General features: G+C 37.2%; 1 long non-coding RNA gene across 1 annotated transcript in view; it reads right to left on the bottom strand.

Annotated features, from left to right (window-relative positions):
* Positions 1–21,888: 21,888 nt before the first annotated feature.
* The window catches only part of LOC143546768 (uncharacterized), a 3,001-nt gene continuing 888 nt past the window's right edge, over positions 21,889–24,001 (bottom strand). Inside the window, exons 2-3 of the long non-coding RNA XR_013137648.1 lie at positions 22,631–22,699; positions 21,889–22,543 (exon numbers count right to left, since the gene is read on the bottom strand). This is a non-coding gene — a long non-coding RNA (uncharacterized LOC143546768). The remainder of the gene's footprint in view (positions 22,544–22,630; positions 22,700–24,001) is intronic.

The raw sequence follows: 24,001 nt of genomic DNA, 5'->3' as shown, positions 1-24,001 counted from the left end.
TTTATTCTCCAATGAGTTTGGAGGATCTTTTGTGTAGTTTATACTATTATATTTAGGCACTAGAAGAAATTAATTTCTCTTTAGTCTTGATGTTGATGTTGATGTTGATGTTGATATTGATTAAATGATTTATATATATAAAGTTGCATTATCATTATTATTGTATAAAAGTTAAGAGCCAATGATCCTTACTTCAAGGGGAGACATTCAAATTGTTCATACTAAAAAGTTGAAGCCTTAAGTTTAAGTTTAATATGTGGCTAAAGAAAATAGAAGTTTCATGTTGGGTAAGTGATATATTATTGTATTTATTTGTGAAACTCTTTCATCGTCAAACAATAATCTTCGCGGGTTACGGGTTTCACTAAACCCGAATAACTCTTAAATATGTTATAACATCATATTTATTTGTGAAATTATTTCATCATCAAACACTAATTAAATTTTTCTCCTCTATATATTCTTCATCGCTGGTCTATCTTTTCTATCACTGATTAACTTTCCATTGCCACCCACCATCATCAACCTCCCCTCTCATGCATCAACCACCATTGTTACCTACATCAACCGCCCATTCTTTGTTGATTTCTTCTGAATCGCCAAATGAACACTGATTAGTCTGCCATCTGTTCAAATCTGGTCTCCCCTTACCGCCTCTTTTATTTATGAAACCTTATCTAGGTCAACCTGTTTTCATCTTCATCACTCATACCACCACCACCACCACCACCATGCCAACCTTGGTTTCAAGCCTAGAACGGTTGTTACTGGTGGCAGATTACTAACATCCTATGTTATCTTAAATTTATAAAAGCATGTCTAATGTAGTTTTTTTATCTTAATGCTCTTTGATACAAGCACGGGTTAAATGGTCGCTCATTAAAAATTTAAGTGAACGGTTCAAGAATATAAACGAATGTAACTGAACGAATGTAAACAAACATATATGAACAAACATAAACGAACACACACATAAACGAATATAAATAAACACAGTTAAATAAACACAAATGAACAAATATAAAACATTATGTATATGATTCATTCAATGTTATATCCAAAAATGAATATAAACTAACATAAAAAAACATAAATTGATCAAAATAGGTCTAAGTATGTTACAAACTTTCATACAATAAATTAAATTAAAATCCAAAAAATATATTCACTATATTAAAAACGACTAATGTTTAAAAACAAGAAACTCGTAACACGAAGGCTAAAAGCTAGTTATATTTTTATTTAGACACTAAAAGGAAATTCTTCTTCTTCTTGCATGATTACATGTAATAATGACGATTTATATTAACGCATATGCCCTATTCCTCAAGACATGTGTCGTACGCTTGTACTAGATGGCTTTCTATACGACCAGTGAGGGACGCCTAATGATGGCATACACCATTTTTCCCCACGTTAGAAGCATGATTTACAATAACTCCAATGTTTATTTTTACTTTGGTTTAGTAGAAAAAAATGATTCGATAAAAAGGATGTTAGTTTTAGATAACTTTTTTCATCTATTTAAACTAACAGCATAATGTATTGATTTATATATAAGTTTTAAATTTAAACTTATTTATTAACATAATAACATGGGGGTTGTAAATTACTTATTTAAAGTAAATAAATAAGTTTACCTTAAAAACATTAAAAAAATTATCTAACTATCTATATAATTGTTTACAGGCACCATCTACTCCTCCAAATGTCCCAATGCAGATGTCATAGCCACACCAGATGCCTGAATATTGCAAGTGTAGTTTAGTCAATTTTGATACGGGTTAGTTAGGTTTTGGTAATTATTACGATGAATATAGGTCGGATACATGTTGAAAAAAAATTCTTTGTTTAACATGTTTGAATGTGCAATCACAATTCGAAGTATAAAGGTCAAACTTTTGACTAAATCACTTTTTGGATGGAAAACGTCAACAAGGTCGAGTGATTTCTATTGATGTTCCTCTTGTGTGGAACAACTATGTGTGGGTTCAAACATTTGATAAGTTTTTGGATGTTATTGATTGATGTCCAACATGTAAGATTATTGGAAGTTTTTATGTCACTATTATTGTTTTGCTATGAAATTTGTATTACAATATGTTAAACGAGTCTTTTTGGAACATATACCCCTATACAAGATGTCCATAGGGGGATTCTGAGCACTACTCTTTGCACAACACCGACAAAAGCGAGTAAAGTAGTTGGTACTCTCAAAACATGTTTTTGGAGTTGTGGCTTGCGTGTCTAAACTGAGCCGAACATCCCATGTTTGTGTTCGTCCGATTCATGTGCAAACCTACATATCCGAACAACTGTAAGACCCAACTATAAGCTTCTACTAAACACCTTGATAATATCCACTAACGTCTAACGCCTTCGCCCTTGTGGACACTTTTTTAAAAATTAAAAATTACAATAAATTAAACTATCAGTTTTTAGATCATTCATCAACAATTAATCTATAAATTAATTTTCAGGTGCTTGCTAGTTCTGAATAACTTAACTTAGCTTGCCATGTTCTTACAAGAAAGAATCTCTTCTCCGAATCGAAAATGTTACTCATATTAATTGATGAGAGCACATTTGAAGTGATCTATTAAAGAACATATACGATCTAAAGTTAGGCTCACTATTTCCTTGCGTTGTATGGCCAAACAAACCTAACAAGACCATATAAAGGTACAAAAAACAAACTAAACTTAAACTACAAACATAACATAATTTATATATTCATATAACCTTTGAATTTAATACAAAAGTTATGTTTATATAGACACCAGAACACATTATACAAGAAAATTATATAAAAAAATATAAAATAACTCGCGTGATACACGGATTAAAAGCTAGTAATATAATAATAATTGCTATATTTATTTATTTTATATATCTGCTATTATCAATTCACAAATATACTTAAGAACTCGATCTTATATTACAAGAAGAGTTATTTACATTCTAAATTGTTGAAGAACTACCATGTTAAAAACCTTATTAGAGGAAAACTTAATATATATTGAACAACTTTAGAAAGGAAAAAAAGAATGCAACGTCTACAACTCTACATAACTTCCCTTCATGTCTAACACTTATGAACCATTACAACTTTAGCTCGTGTTTCACTCCCATGTCTTGAACATGTGACATGACTGCCTTTGTTAAAAGATTTACTAATTTCTCTTTCTTTCAGTACGCTATAGAGGCGTATCGATCGGAAATTTTGTTGACACGTGAGGAGTACTAGAGAACAAATCGGGTGAAAGTTGCTTCTATCAGTATAGTGTTAGAAATACCCATGTATTTTTTAACCCAATTATTGTTCTCACTGAACCCAAATATATATTTATGTATACGAGACATTAGCTTTAGTTCTGTTGTGGCCATTGATAGCACATTGGTCCACACCGTTAAGTGGTACTTAAGAATCGCATTGATTAATTCCACCATAGTCTATATAACCCCACTTTAATCAATTATAAGCCAACACATTTTAAGCATCGAAAAGCCCTTACAAAACTTTTTATAAAAATAACCTCTTTCCGTGTATGATACGTGTAAGATTGATAGATGACCTTGTAATTTATATTCGAATATATAAAGAATAAATTTATCTTCCTGAATGAAAAAGCCATTCATATGCCTTAGTTAGATAGGATCATAGAAATATAGAGGCTTATCCACAATATGGATTAGTGGATCACCTTTATAATCCCTATATATATTATTTAAGGTTATTGAGTATATGTTATAAAACAATCGTAACATATATATAACATGAACAAAATAAATAACAAGAGCTTGATCCATGCATGTTTTATCCCCCCCCCCCCCCTCTTTCCGTTCTTGATCCACTTACCCTTCTATCTTCTCAGGCATCATAAACGTCTATTTCATAGTTTGGATGATCAAAAACTAGATTTGACTTCATCACTAATCGAACATCAGAGGTTCCTTTTACCTTTTAATCGATTTCTAATAGTCCCTAGAATCATACACCAATAACTTTTAACGAATCATTGGGTCCTCTTCCCAAGTATTAGCAACAAAACATACTCAAAACTTAACTGAGGTAACTCTTATGACCTATCGGGGTAAGCATGATTGCAATATGCGTAGCTACTACTCATCATCATCATATTTGTAAGGATCCAGACACACACGTATTTTTGCCTGAGTTTCAGTTGCTACCTTCAACTTGTGTCACACGTTTTAAGGGTTTTGTATAATCATATGTAAAAATTTTAATACTCTTTAAATATGGATAAATGTATCTTTAAATTTAAAAGTGTAAACAACTTGTAAAAGATAGGGTTTATTCACCTTATCGTTTCCTAGCTTAGATAATCTTGGTCAACCTCGACACTCGATTCACCTTACATGACCTGATTTATCGTTCCAAACCTTGTTTAAACTCGTTAGGATTGGTTATGATGTTTAAAACTTTATTTTCTTAAATAATCAAATTTGTCTTTAGATATGTCATCATATGCTTTAGACGATCCCGTCAAATACATTGTTTGACTTTTGTCCAAAGCAGGCTTTATACGGACCATCGTAACATCAAATGTGCCGTTAGAATGAGCGGACACCATCTAACCAATTGAACAACAAACCCCCATGTGAGGCAACCATTAGTGATTAGACGGACCGTTAAAATATTTTGACAGTCCGTCTGACTGATTGCACATACATTGGATGGTGGAACCAAAAGAATAAGGAAAGATAGTGTAGAGGCTAATTTTTGCTAATTAATATAGGGAAAATGCTAACACATATAAAGTTTAAGCATTATTACAATGTATATTCAAGGCTAAGCGAGTGTGGTTCTAGTGCTAAGCACTAAGACCAAGAGACAGTAAACTCACATGTTGTTGACTTGATAATATTCTAGTTGTCTTTTGGTTATATTAGTGAAACACAAAGAAATCTAAAACTTGTAGTAGCCAGCCAGCCACCATGAGTTTTTATATTGTTAAAATTTTAATGTTTTCTTCTCTCTTTTTTTCGTAGATTTAAAAATTCTATGTCTTATTAGTAGGTACAAAATCGTGAATACAGATAATATAATTTAAAAGTTGTAAACTAATGTTTGTAATAAAATATACGACTACAACTATTGAATCTGAAAGAAGGTAAAGCGAATAAAATTATTATTATTATTATTATTATTATTATTATTATCAAGTGTGATGTGATGAGGGGGACCTTAATGACATGCAATATGGAAATGTGATACGATCCTACAATAATAATATTATAATTATTGTTATAATAATTATTACTATTATTTAAGTTTATCTATTATTTAGTTTCCTTTATAGTTAAGTTATGTTTCCTTATCGTTTATCTTTTACTATTTTTATTTCTTTGTTTTCTTATATATTGTAATCTCAAAAAATAATAAGAAAGAATTATTAATTTGGTTTATTTTCTCTTCTTCTCTTGTGTTCTTAGAAAATTGACGGTTGTCTCGAATAAACCGTAACAATTGGTGCTTTCATTGAGCCTTAGCCTAGATGGCTTTGGAAGAACTCTTGTTGGAACATCCACGAGTACCTTGTTTCACTTAGGCATTAAGCCTTTATAATATTTTAATATTATTTTGGTCGGGCATTATGCCTACCTTGTTTAGGCTTAGAAGTGCCCTAGATACTTGGGCAGCACTTCGACGCCGCTCGTTTCTCAACGCTCACTTGATCAACACTCCTTTCCACACTTTACACGTTTCTCGAGACACCTTTGGCACGCACTTCGAGGAGATCACCGGGTCGTCGGACAACACTTCTTTCTTGTTCGGAATGTCGGGGAGTTGCACGGAAATCGAGGTAACGGGCACGGAAAACGAGGTTTCGGGGCACGTTTATCGAGGTAGATTAGTGGCACGTAGTTCGAGGTAGTGAGAGAAAGCTAGAGAGAGAGAGTATGTATGTGTAATTGAGGTGTGAGGGGCTCAATCCCGTGGCTGCCTATTTATAGCCAAATTTTGGACCCCATCGCGATACGCGATGGGTCACTTGGCAGACCTATCGCGTACCGCGAATGTAGGTCTGCTAAGTCAGAGCCTAGACCTGCCACGTGTCGACACGTGGCAGGCTCCGCTACACGTGGCAACACGTGGCGGACGTGTTGCCACGTGGCACACGTGTCACATGTGTCAGACTACCCTATCGCGGTACGCGATGGGTGTCTCCTCTGACCCATCGCGTACCGCGATAAGTCAGGAAAATCAGAATTTATGTTTTGGTCCCTGGAGTTTAGAAATTGGCAGAATCGGTCCATTGACTTTGAAAAGTTGCATTTTTGGCCCAAAATTTACGTGATGTTACAGCAATTGCCAAGTCTGATTATGAAACCATTGTTAAGGAGGAAGTTACTCAAGGATTGGGGGATATGACCTTAGGTGGGCATACAACTAAATATAAGCAACAAAGTGGTAGTTCGATGGTTAATAAAGATGCCAATCAAATTTACAACAATACAATTAGCTTGTTGGCGCCGACACCGTTAAAAGGTTCAATAAGGCGACCCGTGTTGTGCCCGTTCGTTGACATTGGCCAGAATAACACCGGAAGACTTGAATGGTGACCACCGTGGTGCTATGTTAAGATCGCCCCACTTGTCGTCGTACGACTCGAGTGGAGACCGCCTTGGCAATGGCATTCCGTCCTTGAGGACAAGGACGTTTTCAAGGGGTCGAGAATTGATACGATCCTACAATAATAATATTATAATTATTATAATATTATTATTATTATTATTATTATTATTATTATTATTTAAGTTTATCTATTATTTAGTTTCCTTTGTAGTCAAATTATGTTTCCTTATCGTTTATCTTTTACTATTTTTATTTCTTTGTTTTCCTATATATTGTAATCTCGTTAAAGAAAAATAATAAGAAAGAATTATTAATTTGGTTTATTTTCTCTTCTTCTCTTGTGTTCTTGGGAGATTGACGGTTGTCTCGAATAAATCGTAACAAAATGTTTAAAGAAAGTGGGCACCTCACTTTTGTTCTATAATAGATGGAAACAACCTCAAAATAAAAAGCATAGGATGGAAGAACACATAATTTCAATCAATTAATTTTTAGAATCTAAATTCCAAGAATCAATGCTTTGAATAAAGTAAAAAAAGGGTTCTTGTTTTTGTAGAATATTTGCAAAGATGTTAAATTGGTTGTTAGATGTTAGCATCACATAGATGGAAAGATTCTTGAGGAGTCATCTTCATAGGCTCCACCACTGATGGCAAATTGGCAATCCCATGGACTTTTTTGTCTTCAACTTTTCATAATCATCAAACTCCCAAAATGTTAATTTCTAAAACCATCAATATTTCCTTTGTTCATTCGTGTGTTAAAACAGGTTCAAGATGACATGAAGAAGTCCATGGAAGTTTACATGAATATAGACCTGGAGCTTTTCAAATAGAGCGAAGCATGTTTGAGAAAACCTCCACTAGGTTTGACTCGTTTAAGTTAAGCCCACAGTTTGTGTTTGCATCCTAGTACGTTAATTAATGTTTGAGAAAATCTCACATATGAAATGCCCACCCATTTATAGGCTATAAGTGCCCATGTCCGATACTTCCACACTGATAAGTGATAACTAAGGCCTAGTTTATCTTTTTCATTGGCCGCCGGGTATTCAATGATTGCTCACTGTTTATGTGTGATTGGTGTCATAGTTTTATCTATTGCTCGTTTAATTGAGTGTTTGGAACGTCCATGCTCATGTATTTTAGTGTGAAGATTAGTGCTATGGTTTTTATATGTTTTTTCTCGTAATTTTGATGGTAGCTAATAATTTATTCATATTTAATTTTGTTTTCCATGTGAATAAATATCCATTATTATTATTATTATTATTAGGGAAAATTCCCTAAATGATCCATTTGAAGAGAGAGGAAATTTAAATAACCCATTATTAATCAATATTCTCAAAATGGACCAACAAATATGGACTGGAGCGACAGGATTTAAAAAGATTTGAATCTCGTCTGCTCCGTCCAAATTTAAAGTGAATCCCGTCTTTCCCGTCCAAATTTTAAATAATCTCGTCTTTCCCGTCCACATTTTTAATAATTTCGTCTTTTCAGTCCAAATTTTAAGAATTTTTTTTTGTCTTTTTCTCTAACACTTTTTCCTCTCTCTTTCAACCTCTCTTTTTTTTCCTCATCTTCATCATCATCTTTTCTTTTTCATCACCGGAAATAAAATGAAAACTCATTAATAGAAAATGGTCAAGTTCCAAGATTTCTCGTCGTTGATCGAAAATTATTACTATGATTTATGTAACAATGATGAAGATGACGATGAAGCCACTCCGTTTTATTGAAATCTCTCTCCTCAGACAAGTCGAAAGCTAGAAATCGATGGAGATGATGAATAAAAAGAAGAAGATGATGATGAAGAAGCAAAAAAAAAGAAGAGAGAGGTTAAAAAAGGGAGAAAAAAATGTTAGAGAAAAAGACAAAAAAAAATTCTAAAAATTTGCACTGTAAAGACGAAATTATTTAAAATTTGGACGAGAAAGCCGAATTCACTTTAAATTTGGACGAGAAACACTGATTCACTATAAATCTGGACGGAGCAGACGAGATTCAAATCTTTTTAAATCCAATCGCTCCAGTCCATATTTGTTGGTCCATTTGAAGAATATTGATTATTAATGAATCATTTAAAATTTATCTCTCCTCAAATGGGTTATTTAGAGAATTCTCTTATTATTATTATTATTATTATTATTATTATTATTATATATAAAGCAAATAAAAAATTGATTGTTTCATGTCTACGAAGCTTCTTTATTCACTCAATTGTTTCGGCCGCTGGTAGAATAAACAATTGATTTTCTTCGTCTTCTACTCCTCTCCACTGTCAACATAACTCACTAACAAAGAACACCAATATCCCATTTTCCTCTAAAATAATTAGATTACAAATCCCATTTTAATGCTCTAAAATATGGGAAACGCTCAGTCACCTGCCGCCGATCCTCGTTTCACTTCTGCCACCAGGCAATAATACTCTTCCTGATCATCGCCGGCGTTCATCAACACCACCACCACTAGCCCCGTCGACGGCGTTCTATCTATTTTGGTGGTTAATACGTGTTGCACGCTAGGTGTTCGACGAAATTACGACTTACGTTCGGATAATTTAAAGGTTGTTTACTTGCATTTGGGTGTTTAAGGGGGTATTTTGAGTTGGAGTTCTACCCAATTTGCTTTATTTTGGAGTTATACATTCCTTCTCTTATGCCTTAACGGTTGTTTTGGGGTACTAGATGGGGGGTGAGCAACCCGTAGTTGCTCCCCTCCTTCGAGTGTGAGGGGTTTGGTCTTTAATTCTTGCTCTAACTCATCTCGAGTCGGGGTCTTTAGGGGTCCGGTGTCTTTTGTGATTTGTTTGTTTTCTGTTCTCGTGTGTACATGGCTACCATAAAAAGAATTCGAAACGTAAATACAGGAGGGCTTGGTCCTAGCTCCACTTACGGTTTAAGGCCATGCCCCTTTAAGCATTTCCACGAGTGTAAGGATGGTAGACCTGGGTCCTCGGGGTTTTTCCGTCTACTTGAGCACATGCAAAGTACCCATTTCAAAACGGATACTCGGAAGAACCTTTTAAAAGATGCTATCTCCAAGGATTTGGACCTTTTTATAGATGTTGGGGAAGCCCTTCGGGCGGGGGATAAATGGTTATGTGGGAGGTGCATGACGTTGCATGCCCTTAGCAGGGGGTGCAAGCATGCTGATGGTGTCTATTCTTTTTCCGTGGATTCTGGAGATGCTGGAGAATTCATCGATGGTGTCTATTCTTTTTCCGTGGATTCTGGAGATGCTGGAGAATTCATCGTTGGGATCCAGAAACCTAATCGTGTGTCTGTGGATAGGGACCCAAGTCCATCTGTAGGAGTGGTTGGGGATGTATCCCTTTTGGAACAGGTTTTCTCCCTTCCCATTCAAACGGTTAAGAGCATCCCCCCAAGTTGTCGTTTGACGTTTGCTCAGACTTTGGCATGCGCTTTACGCAAGGTAGTGGATTCACCAAGCTCGATTGAGAATTGGGTCAAATTACTATTGTTGCCGCGTTGTACTTTAAGGGTGGTGAAACCTTCCACTAGGCAGGAACGCAGGTCAGGGAATCGAAAGTCTTTGCAATGTAGTAGCATTCAGCAAGCACTTGCGGTGTGGAAAGATGGATCTGGCTTTCCTGACTTGGTTCTTTCTCTCTTTGATAATGTGGGGGGAAGCACTTTTTCTAAAAGAGAGGTGGGAGGGGAGGAGGGTTCTGAAAACAGCCTCAATATTAAACAATGTCTCAGGAAAGTCAGGGATGGTCATTTCACAGCTACAGTCAAGGTATTATGCTCAAGTGGGGTTGCCCCTCTCGGAGATTCAACCATGAAAGCCCTCATTGATAAACACCCAGTGGTGCCGCCTCCGTCCTTGCCTTCTAGCTCTGTCGCCCTGCCTACTCTCTCTGTGGATGGGGACTGCGTGCTTAGATGTATCCGATCATTTCCTAAAGGGACCTCATGCGGGAGAGACGGGATGCGGGCGCAACACTTGTTGGACGCTCTTAGTGGTGAGGGATCAGTGACTTCCATGGGTCTGCTCTCAGCCATCACTGAAGTCGTCAACCTATGGCTAGGGGGTCTGTGCCACATGGTGCTCGCTGAGTTTATTGCTTCGGCCCCCCTTACCCCTTTATTTAAGCCGGATAATGGAATTCGACCCATTGCTGTGGGAGCTATCTGGCGTAGGTTGGTTTCTAAAGTGGCTATGAAGATGGTTGGAAAGGAAATGACTCAGTATTTAGGGGACTTTCAGTTTGGGGTAGGGACCCCTAATGGGGCAGAGGTGGTGCTTCACAGCAGAAACCGGTTTCTTAACTCTTTTCACGCGTACGGTTCTTTAGCTATGCTTACCGTGGACTTCTCCAACGCCTTCAATATGGTCGACCGCACAGCCCTTCTCCGGGAGGTTCATCATCATTCCCCGTCTATCTATCTATGGGTCCAGTTCCTTTATGCCTAGCCGGCTAGGTTGTACGTTGGTGATGACTGTATAGGGGCTACTACTGGGGTTCAGCAGGGAGACCCCCTTGGGCCCCTCCTCTTTGTCTTAGCATTACACCCTCTTGTTCTTCGGGTAGAAAATGACTGTAACCTCCCATTTCAGGCTTGGTACTTGGATGATGGGACTATTATTGGTGGTGCCAACGAAGTCACTAAAGCCCTAGACATTATCAGCTCGGAAGGGCCATCATTGGGGCTGCAACTTAATATTAAGAAAACCGAGGTTTTTTGGCCAACGTGTAATGGGGTAAAAGTTAAAGATGGGCTTTTACCTAGTGGGATTGGTAGACCAGAGGGAGGGGTAAAGCTCCTTGGAGGGGCTGTTAGTCGAGATCCCTACTTTATTAAGGAGTTGGCGAGGCGGAGAGCATCTCGTGCGGTTGATCTTATGAAACTCTTACAATGCCTTAGGGATCCCCAGATCGAACTCCTCCTGCTTAGGTCTTGCATGGGGGTTGCTAAGTTGTTTTTTGGGTTACGAACATGCCACCCCCATATGATGGATGGTGCGGTATCCTGTTTTGATAAGGGGCTTCGAGAAGCCATCAAGACATAGTTGTATGTGGAGGCCCGTTCTTTGGTGATCTTCAGTGGCGACTTGCATCTTTACCGATGCGCTTGGGGGGTTTAGGCCTTCTTTCAGCTCATGATGTTGGAGTTTACGCTTTTGTAGCGTCGAGGGCTCAGTCTTGGAAGCTACAGAATCACATCTTAAGAAATAGCGAAGTTGTCGACCTGGACTCAGACTATGTGCAGGCCCTGAAACGCCTAAATGGCGCTCTCCCAGACTTTGACATTGGCGGTTTCTCTAATAAGGACACCGCCCCACCAAAGCCTCAAAAAACTTTGGCGAATGCCCTTTTTGGAAAAATCGCTCAAAGCGTGGGAGAAGTTTTTGGATTGTCCCCCCAACAGAAGGCGGTTATTGAATGCTTACAAGGTCCTCATGCCCAAGATTTTCTGACCGTTTTTCCGATTGATGGCTTGGGCCAAAGCATGTCTGCGGTCGAGTATAGGGCCATTATTAAGTACCGTTTGATGGTCCCAATGTACCCAGAAGACGAAACATGTCCGATCTGTCGTAAGGCTTGCCTGGATATATTCGGAGAGCATGCGGTTCATTGCAAGGAGATGCCTGGGTTTAAATACCGACATGATTGGGTGCGGGACGTTCTTTGGGACATCTTAAGGCGAGCTGGGATATCAGCTAAAAAGGAAGCCCCCCCGTAAACTTCCTTACAAACCCCACGGAAGGGAGATCCACTCTACGACCGGCAGATTTGCTCGTCTTTGGTTGGGCCGGGGGGAAACACGCTTGTGTTGACCTCACAGGGGTATCTCCCTTAGCTGGTTTGAGGGATAAAGGGTTTGTAGCTGGGCAAGCAATGAAAAGGGCTGAAACGAAGAAGGTGGAGAAACATGCTAAAGTCTGCGAAGAGAACCAACATGTTTTTGTCCCTCTGGCTTTTGATACATTTGGCTCCTTGGCACCGGAAGCTATCCGTTTCCTAACCAGGGTCCAACGGGCTGTGCATAGCAATGTGTCGACTCCAAAGGGGCAGGGGTATGTCTTTAGCAGGTTAGGGTTTGCAATTCAGAAAGGGGTGTCGGCGCAGCTTGTTGCCCGCCTACCTGCTATGTTGATGTAATATCTATGTTTAAAGAAGTTATTTAGAAAAAAAAAATGGAGAAACCCAATTCGTATGTAATAAACTCAACATTTAGTAGAGATGTACTCAAATTTGGTTTTAAATGTTTTATTATTGAAACTGAATTTTAGATTTTTTTTAAAGTGTACGTACTTTCAATTATTTGTACCACAACTAAATAATATAATTCATGAATGCAAAAGGTGGGGGCCGATGGCAATGCTAGTGACACAAAGTACATGTATGAACTAATTATGTCTTTTTTTTTTAATGTAAAAATGTCTAGGTGGTTGAAAAACTGACTGATGAGTGATGGTTGGTGTTAACGAAAGCGTGTTAACGAAAAGATCAATTATAGATCACAAATTTTATGATTTTCATTGAGTATGAAGCAACATTAAAATTAAAAACTGAATTAATTTGTGGGTTATAGCTTAAAAAAATTGTTATCTTTATTATGAATAAGTTTTTTAACCGATGAACATCATTCTCTACTCTACACCTGCTAGATCTACTCTTAAAATCATCATACTTGTAGTCTGTAGAATTTGAATCCACGTCCACTAATTTGAGAAGAAGACCAATTTACCAACGCATTGAAGATCATTATGAACAATTCTAGGATACTTCTCCCTAATCTTTAATAGTAGTCATAAACTAATGTTTTAAACTAGCAATATTAATTGATAATACACCAACAAATAACTATAACTTCACTAAAAGTTTTGAGTTAAAAAGTATGATTTGGTAAACGTGACTAGCAATATTAATTGATAATACACATATAAATAATTAAAATTTCACTAAAAGTTTAGTTATATAAAAATATATAATGAAAGGATGACAATTTTGTTTTTATCAAAATGAAGTATTAATAATATTATTTATAAAAGGTAGAGTCAATTACACGTATAATATATTATTATAGAGGGTCAAGTTACTCTATAAAGGAAAACAAAAATGATAAGGATTAAACATATTTGTAACCAAATAAAAAACCCTTAAAAATAATAAATAAATAAATAAATCACAACTCAAAATTTAATAAAAAATGAAAAAAGTAAAAACACAAAAATGTTTCCACATTCTTTCTCGTGCTCATAAAAAAACACAATGGTAGGTGAAAAGGGTCATTGTGCCTTTTTGTTTATCATTGTGTTTTGTGTTTAAATTCGTCATTGATTGCGTCTTTTTTTCTTAACGTTGTGTTTTTTTTTCTTTCTATTGTGTTATATTACTCAACATTGTGTTATACTTTGTTCGACATAATGTTATACTTTGCGATATATTGTGTCTTTTTTTAGTTATAATCGTGTCTTTTGTTCATTTTCGTCATTGTGTCTTTGACCTCGGTGTTGTTTTTTCGTCATTTTTTTTATTTTTTTTGTATTTTTGTATTTTTATTTTTGAACGGGAATGATGGCGGTAACAATTTCGTTTTTTTTAATTTTTTTCGCTTTTTATTTATATTTTGAGTTATGATTTTTTTTATTATTTTTTGTGAATATTTTTCAAAAGTTTTTTGTGTGATCACAAATTCTTCTCACACTTCTAACTTTTGTCTTCCTTTGCATTTTAGCTTTACCCTAACATATGATTTGGTAAAGGTGACGTATTTAATTTTATCGTGAATTACATGTTTGAGAAAAGACTAATAAGAGTGCCTGCGCGTTGCGGCGGGGATACAATTGTGATTCAGTTAGTAGCGGCTCCTTGTGTTACCGACTTTCGATAGTAAAATTTGGTTTCCGTATATTTTACGATAGTAAAATTTGGTTTTCGTATAGTTTATGATACCATGAATTTTAAACAACAATTTTAGCCAAAGATAAAATAATATAAAAAGCATAATACATGTATTCTATTTTTTTTGTTTGATTGCGTTTCATTTACGTATCAAATGTTGTATTTTTAATTAAACATTTGTTGAAGAACATGTTAGAGGCTGTAGTTGAACTAAAAAATGTATAAATAATTGAAAGTTTTAACCATAACAACAAAAATGAATATCAAAAAAGAAACTTTTTAAGCCTAAAATAATAAGTTGTGTTTCCACACATGTTTCAAATGATAACATGTAAACTTTAAAATATCATTTAGATACATAGGTTAGCAGATCCAACTTAGCATAACATACATAATGTAGAGGTAGGGTATTAAACCAACCATTTAACCAAGTATGACACCCAAGTTAAGGCGTTGGGCGGAACACTAGGCGCCCAAATATCACTCACGTCAGGCGTAGTGCATGGCGCCAAGAGTGCAGTCCAATATAATAAACTTTTCGTGACACCTTGGGAATGGTAATACAAAGGTCCCACCAGTATGGGACAAAAAGGGTGCAATCTACATAGGGATAAACACCCAACCAATGGGGATTAAACAACACACAAAGGATGGTACAAACAGTACAAGCACGTCCCTGTCAAAAGACCATGATGTCCACCAACTTCCACCAACCTCCACGATCACACGGGTGGAGAATATTATTGGTGGAAATACCTGACAAGGTAGTGGACTACACTCTCCCTCCTCCGGCTATAAATACCAATGGACATCCAAATGGTAAAGGACATACTCTCTCCTACTATTACTATCAAACAATATTATCTTATACTATCAAGTACTGATTCTCACGCCGGAGGGTGGTTACGAGAGAATCCCCCCATTCCTCGTAATGAGCTCACGGTGTTCTGTTTTGCAGGGTACACTCGTCTGTGCCAAGAAGGTTTTATAACCCATTGTGTAGAATACTTAACCATAACCCTCGGACTAACGTGTTAGACCTTGAGGGGTGGATTTGTGTTTCTTCATTGGCGCCATCCGTGCATATAGCTAGAACAATTACTAAACTCTCACTCCGTTCTTGACTCAGATGAGTGGCAAGACCACACCGAAAGAGGTTGGCCAGACGACCAACCAAGAAGGAAATATAGAAAATCTGGACATCATTGGAACCGGTGAAGGTTTCGTTAACACGTCCACCATTCATCCTACCGTCACAGACAAAGACAAAACCAAAACACGTCCCAAAGTAACCATGCTGCCAGATATCATGGCTTGGTTAGAAGCAGAACAACAAAAACTGCGGGACAAAGTACAAGAGAAAATGGCATCCGTTGTGAAACCTAGAACGCTGTTAGATACAGCCTCTAGTAGCAACGAAGAAGAATACGAACAACACTCAACGCCAACTCGTACGAAGAAGTCACCACTGGCTCAACAAAACAGCAAAGAAAAACAACAGTCGCGTCGAGAAGCAGACTCGCGACTAGACGACCCAGACTATGAAGAAAGCTAGAAAGGGTTAGACGCCAAGAAATTGGTAAAATACCACCTAGAAGCGGCGGTAGATTTTTCCAAACCATACCGGCCAACAACATCGGCGGGAAAATCGAAGTTTGTGGCAAGAATAGCGGAAGCAGAGCTGCCAGAAAATCCCAAAATACCCCCAACGGTAGGCCAGTACAATGGCATCTCAGATCCAGACGATCATTTGCAAACCTTTACAGCCGTTGGGTTAGTATCAGGGTGGACCATGCCGTTGTGGTGCCACATCTTTACATTAACACTAGTCGGAGCCGCCAAAGCATGGTTCGAAAGATTGCTAGATGGGCAAATCACAAGCTGGGAGGACTTAGCGAAAAAGTTCACCCAACAGTTTAGTCAGCAACGGTGACACATCAGTGACCCAGCAGACATTCTAAATGTCGTCAGAAAAGATAATGAAACGCTAGAAGATTTCATCACCAGATTTAACCAAGAAGGCCTGAATATCGGCGGCATAAGTGAAGAACTGCTGCGAGCAGCCTTTCGCCAAAATGTAAAATGTGACGATCTCATTCGTAACCTTACGGGCAGAGATGGTATGCCACAATGATGGAACGATGTTATGACCGCGACCAAAAGGTACGCGCGAATGGAAAAGAGCCTGGGGAAAGAACTGGAAAAAAACGACGCCATAAATGACATTAAAAGGGCCCGCCAGGGCAAAAGGACTTCTTCCGTATGGTCAAGGCTGAACAATGAAATAAATCTCACCACGTATGATTCCTCCGTAGCCAGACAGAAAGGTCAGACAAATACGTCCAGATGGACTCCGCTGACAAAAAGCTCAACCCACATCATGTATACTGAAGGAATCCAACTGAAAAAGCCGGCACCAATCAAACAAAGGCCAAACACAGACATAAAAAGTTACTGTGACTTTCATGAACAACATGGCCACACAACAAAACAGTGTGTCAACTTGAAAGATGCAATCGAAGAATACGTTAAAAACGACAAGTTGGATCACCTTTTTAGAAACATCAAGGGAAAATATAGACGTCCACCCCCTAAAGATGGCGGAAGACCAGAAAAGAAAATCAAAGATCTTCATGCCAATATGATCTCAGGCAAAGTTCAGATCAAGAAAATAAGGCAAACAGAGTGGGCGGTATGGAAGGAAGAGCAAGTCATCTTCCCAAAAGTAAGAGGAAGTCCAAACAAAAAAGCACCTTTGGTGATCACAACCGTATTCGGTAACTACAGGACTCCACGTTTCTTTGTCGATGCGGGAGAAACATCCAACATCATGTACCGCCAGTGTTTCGACTTACTGGAAGAAAAAGACAGGCATCAGTTAACAGCTGCCAACGCTCCGATCGCGGGTTTCAACCAGAGCATTGAATACCCGCTGGGGCAGCTGGCATTCCCAGTCGAGCTAAGTGACGGGCTTCATTCACGAACGGAAGACGTTGATTTTCTGGTAATGGAGACTCCTCACCCACAGTATGACATAATCCTGGGAAGAGAGACTATTGGCGATTTTAACGCTACTCCGTCAACAGCGCATGGAATATTGGGGGTATCAACACCAACGGGGATAGCAATGATACACGCCAACAAAGAATGCAACATAGCAGAAAGAAAAACACCGCCACAAAAGATGCTGAAAACCAGCAAAACTAGAGAAATGGAAAAATGGGTGCTCAACAAAGAATTCCCATAACAAAGCATAACCATTGGACCAACCATCTCTGAAGAAGCGCGTGCGGCGCTCAAAAGCTTGTTAGTCAAAAACATTGATGTTTTCGCTTGGACCCCGGCGGACATGACAGGGGTCCCAAGAAGCAAAGCGGAGCACGAATTAAAAGTCAACCCAACTTTCGTCCCGGTTGTACAAAAAAGAAGAAGGATGGGACCAGAACAAGCAAAAGCTTGCGACGAACAAGTCCAGCAATTAATAGATGCAGGCATAACCCGAGAAATTCAGTACCAAACATGGGTTGCCAACCCGGTAATGGTACCCAAGGCAAACGGCCAATGGCGCATGTGTATTGACTTCAAAGACCTCAACAAAGCGTGCCCAAAAGATTGTTACCCATTGCCAGAAATTGACCTCAAGGTAGACGCATTGGTACCATTTCAGTTTAAATGTTTTCTGGATGCATACAAAGGGTACCATCAAATCCACATGGCGGCAAGAGACCAAGACAAAACAGCGTTCTGAACAAACAACGGAACATATTGTTATAAGATGATGCCGTTCGGCCTAAAAAACGTTGGGTCTACATACCAGCGATTGATGGACAGAGAATTCAAATCTCAAATTGGAAGAAATTTAGAGGTCTACATGGACGATTTAGTCGTTAAAAGCAAAACGGAGGTAACAATGTTGAAAGACATCGAAGAAACCTTCAAAAAGCTAATATCAATCAGCATGAAGCTTAACACAGGAAAATGTTTCTTCGGAATGGAAGAAGGAAAATTCCTGGGAGTAATAGTAACAAATGGCGGCTTCAGAGCCAACCCAGAAAAACTAGAAGCTGTATTAAAAATGCCTTCACCAAAACCTGTCAAGCAAGTGCAAACACTTAATGGCCGATTAGTCGCGCTGAACAGATTTTGTCAAGTCATGTTGAAAGATCTTTTCCGTTCGTGTCAACCTTGAGGAATTGCCTCAAGAGATCTCAATTTCGGTGGACAGAAGAAGCGGAAAAAGCATTTCAAGAAATTAAGACGCGCCTAGCGGAACTACCAATGCGGAACTACCAACGCTAACAGCCCCTAATACATATCATTTCATTCTTTGAAGATATTTTTAGATTAAACTAGATGACATTGAAAACCACAAACAAAAACATAAACGCCATGTTGGCACCACTTTATCAACTCATTTACTACTATCTATAATCATATTGTTTTTATAAATTTTCATGTAAGCAGACACGTCAACCCAAAACAGTAAAAACTATCAAAAGTGGGCATCTAGAAATCATCTTACATAATACGCGAACCTTTGAACCAACAAAACATGCTTTTGCAAACATTTAAATCATTAAGAGCCCTAAACACATGAACAAGGCTATCATAATGTGCTTAGCTAAATAGACCATGCCATCCACACGACCAATCCCCAAGTTAAAACTCTTTGACCTAAGCCACGGTCCCCATGCTTGAATTTAGTCCCGGTTCCACATCATGGCCCGCTAGGTACATTAGCTCAACGGAGCATCACCACTCCATGTCCCTATCATGATTGTACGTAATGATCCTCTTAGAAGGTGTTGGGATATTCTTATCAGTAAATGTACTCCAGACGGTGGGTGCTATCGGTCATTTCTTCGAAGAGGAGACAGACACATATAAGAATTATAAGATTACTACTACAATGTTTAATATCCTTAAAATTAAAAACTAAAAAGATGATGATGAGGTTGTTTGTACTTTGTAGCAAGGCTTCAAAATTTTTTATGAAAGTTGTCATTTTCTTAATTGAACTAAAATAACGCAAGTGATGCTCGGCCTTATGCAATATAAAAAATATGTATGGTTTTTTCACCTACTCAGTTGTCATTATTATTGTTACTACTACATGTTAATAATCTCGTTTTAATTACTTGTTGCGGACAATCTTAACAAGGGAAAACACTATCAATGGAGGCAAGTACCGTGTTGCAGACAATCGAACCAGACCCATTTTGTTAACGGGTCATGTAAGTTTACCCAGAGCCTGTTTATTCTTTGTTAAAATTTGGTTTTAAAGATTTAAATGTAACGGGTTAACGGGTCAGCCCGGCTTTATACAAACACTTCAACCCGAACCCGACCCGTTTTTTTAATGGGTCATGTAAGCTGACCTGGAAACTGTTTATTTTTTTGCTTCGGGTTCGGGTCGTGTTTCGGGCCGTGTCGGAACCTGCCGCCCCTATAAAATAGCAATGAGCTGAAACAACGAAGCATATATCATCAAAATGTATGACAGTGCTTCATCTAATGCTCTTACATCAACACCATTAATAAAATGAACAAAGTAAAGCTGCAATATTAAACTGCAAACCTGGAAACGCGACAATACTAACAATATTTCAACGCTTCACACGAATATGTAAGTTGTAAAATGCTGCTTCTTCCAAATCAATTCTGGCAAAAACAAAAATATGCATATAGATAAAAAAAATGTGTGTTCTTCCAGCCGTGACAAATCAAATGGATTACCACATAAAAAACTTCATCAACACTAAAAATAGAAATGCTTAGTTATGATATGGCTTAGAGACAAATTCATAAATAAATAAATAAATAAATAAACAAATACATGGAGATCGAGCTTTATCACTTCCAGATTTAAAACAAAAGATAGTTCATTTAATTTTTATTGGCTTGTTTTAAAACAAAGCATCTGTTCTTTAAAAAAATCACCTAAAGATGTTAATTTATTAAACCAAGAAGTAATAATATTCTATGTTGAAGGCAGTAGTTGGTGCATGTTTTTTGTGTTTGAATTTTTTCACTAAAACTATCATGTGGACATGGAGCAAACTCAATTGTTCTTTGATCCATCAATTCGCGTATATTTTATAAACTATGTCAAGATACTTTTCACCTCCTAGGGTTGTCACTATTGTTGTTAACTTGTTACTACTACATGTTAATAATCTCGTTTTAATTTATTTGTTGCAGACAATCTTAACAAGGAAAAACATTATCAATGGAGTCAAGTACCGTGATGATCCCACCATTTTTAGGCGGGAGTTAATCAACGGGCGTCGTTGCATTACTAATGCATCCGGTGATACCCGAAAAGTAAGTCATAAACCGGGATCAATCAATGCTGGTGTGCCCATAAAACTAAAAAGGATTATTAAACGGAATTCACACAAGAGTTTAAACAAACACCTGGTGTGCAAACATACTGATGTTGATACATAACGAAAATATATAATACCAATTAAATAGTTGGATTGCATCAATGAGATCCACAAAATGCAAATAAACTAAAGATAATAAAGACGCAAAATCTTGCATGTTAGACAGTTGGGTTGGTACACCGTGATTTGTGATTGTGGAGGTGGGCTGTAACATAAGCATTTTATTAAGAAAAACATAAGCAAATAATATATAAAAAACATACCTTATGTTAGTATTTTCTTCAAATAAAAATCTTATAAAGAAAAACATATGCAAATAGTATATTAAAAACATACCCCTGCAACAGGGAATGTTGGAGATCTTGTGTTATCAATTGGTTTATGCCCGTAATTAGCTCCAATTACAAGAACTTAAAATTTTATATATAACTTGAGCGTGAGTTGACTCTTCGTTGCATAACCGTTAGTCCCCATAACTTGGGTTGAAACATGAGTTTTATATCCAACTGGTCCACCTTTGCCAACCCGAAATCCGATAACTTTGCACCATAAACCTCACCCAACAAAAATTTTAAGCTTTCAAATTTTTATATATATATAATTGATGGCTTCATATTAGCATAAATACTCCAATCATCAGGCTATTTTCAATCGAGCCATTTCCTGTTGGCAAAGTAACTTGGAAAAAAGGTAAAATCGTCATTAGTAAAATTAAACAAAACTATTAACAAACACCTATTCCAGAAACCACATGCGTTTACCACTGGCTTCATTTTTTCATGTAAAACTCCAACGCTTTCGAATTTGACATGACTTCAACATTACTGTCAATGCGATAAGCAAATTCATTAACAATATCACGACCATCACGAGTCCATCAATGAACACAATTGCAACACACGAAGACATATAAATCATAGATTCCATTCTAAATTGACTTCCCATATCAAAACATTTGCGGCTTAATTTAATAATTTTTTTTTTATTATTTGAAGTTCAATTTAAAACACTTTGCATCCTAATATTATATTAGAAACTGTTTGGATCCTAATACAATATTACCAGTTCTGTATATAGGTCATAATTATATTACCAGTTAACAATAATACTGGTTTGCATTCAGTGAGCAATATTGTGCTTACAATATTTACAGTAACATTTATGCATACTAATTTGCATACATTTCTGCGAACCACTTATATAAACAGTTTTATTCAATCCCATCATAATATTACCAAAACAATAGTTTAATTAACAATTTACTGTATACGGTTTACATCCCTCGACATATGTCTACAATGGGTGTTACGAAACCTACCCTCTTCGCCAACTTGAGGGTGGGCCTCACCATTATACTAAGTCATTGCAATTAAACATACACACAAATTTATTCCGAGGCATTCCTCGTACCCCGTGGCCAGCATGACGACAGTATGCCTACTGCATACCAATTATGTAAGGATTCAAACATGTGCCACTTTATGAATATCAAACACTCATTTGAATCAGTTTGGAGAAAAAATCAGATTCAAGAAAAATTCAAAAATGAAAAATCTTACATCAAATTGGGTTTAATAAAATTTTAACTCACCTTAAAATCAGATTGAAACCATGAATTAGTGCATGAGAAATCACATTGGCAAACCGAAAAGTAATTACCTTTATGATGAGCCTGCGGTGGTTAGATAACAAGTAAGTGTTGAAATATGGATTTACTACTAAACGCTTGCACCCTAGAAAAGAATAAATAAGTAGTTACCTCTTGACAAGCTCATTCAATAGCTTTGCATTCTGAACCACATTAGCCTTCAGATTCTTGTTCAACAAGCTGCCAGTGATCCAAATTAAAAGATAAGATGATGACCAAAGAATCAAACAAAGTTACATTTACTTTATACCAAACTTCATTCTCTACTTCATGGTCTCAAAATCATTACCGCATAAATGAGACTCAAAAAATGGAAAAGCGGAAACAACAGATAAGTAGTAGCAAATATTAAAATCTACATTCCTGATTCAATGTGTATACGTATTTTGAACATGACAAAATGGAAAAACTCGTCCTTTATGTTTGCATCAATTTTCAGTTGTCGTCCTTTACAAAGATGAATGCCAGAAAACATCCTTCATGTTTAAAAACCCTATCACGTTATGTCCTTTAGCTCTAACCTGGTTAATTTTTGTCGTTAAATCTGGTCATGTGCAAGTCACGTGAGGGTATTTTTGTAATTTTGGATATTTGTCTTAATAATTAAAAATACAGAAATAGATATAATTTAACATAAAATTAAAACACCCCCCCCTCTCTCTCTCTACAATCATTCACCTGATCTCTTCCCCTTTCTCATCTTTCTCTCTCTAAATACACCATACCACCACCATCTCCGGTTACTCCACCACCGCCACCATCTCTGAGAGACTCCACTACCATCAAGAACTTTATCAGTTTCACCATAAAACCCACCACCATATCTTCAACAAAATCCAACCTATCTGGCAATGTAAACCCTAGTCCGACCACCAGTTTCAAAATCACATCACAAAATAGAGAGGGAAAAGTGGAGAAGTAACTCGTGTTATCCCTAGGGGAGTTTCCGGCGTAATTGCGGCAACAGTTACAGCAGATCTGCGTTTTCCGGTTCACCCACACTGGTCAAATATGTGATTTTCGTTCACTTACACCAAACCGCCACCACACAACCATGATGAAATATTTAGTGCAAGTTGTTTCAGATCTGCACAACATAGCTCGATTCCAACATAAACCCTAACTGTGATTCCGTAGCGGAAGTGGTGGATAACATATAGAGAATCAAGGGGAGGAGATAGGCGGAGGTGTGACGGTCGGCGGCGACGAAGGATGACGTGTTGCCGGAAGCCCCCAACATCTTCATCTCATTCCCTCAAAAATCCGTCATCAGAGGATAACGTTTTTCAGATCGGGTTTGGGGAACCACCGTGTAGGTGGTTGTGGTTGCAGGTGTGGTGATGGTTCGGTTTTGTAGAGAGAGAAGAGAAATGTGGTGGTGGTTTTGAAAATTTCAAGAGAGTAGGAAAACGGTCTTTAATTATTAAGACAAATATGCAAAATTACAAAAATACCCTCATTGCACATGACCAGATTTAACGA

The sequence above is a fragment of the Bidens hawaiensis genome, unplaced genomic scaffold (assembly GCF_021521415.1).
Source record: "Bidens hawaiensis isolate Kalapana, Puna unplaced genomic scaffold, B.hawaiensis_p1.1 tig00014463_1, whole genome shotgun sequence".
In the NCBI taxonomy this organism is placed as follows: Eukaryota; Viridiplantae; Streptophyta; class Magnoliopsida; order Asterales; family Asteraceae; genus Bidens; species Bidens hawaiensis.
This window is presented reverse-complemented; position numbering and strand designations above follow the sequence as displayed.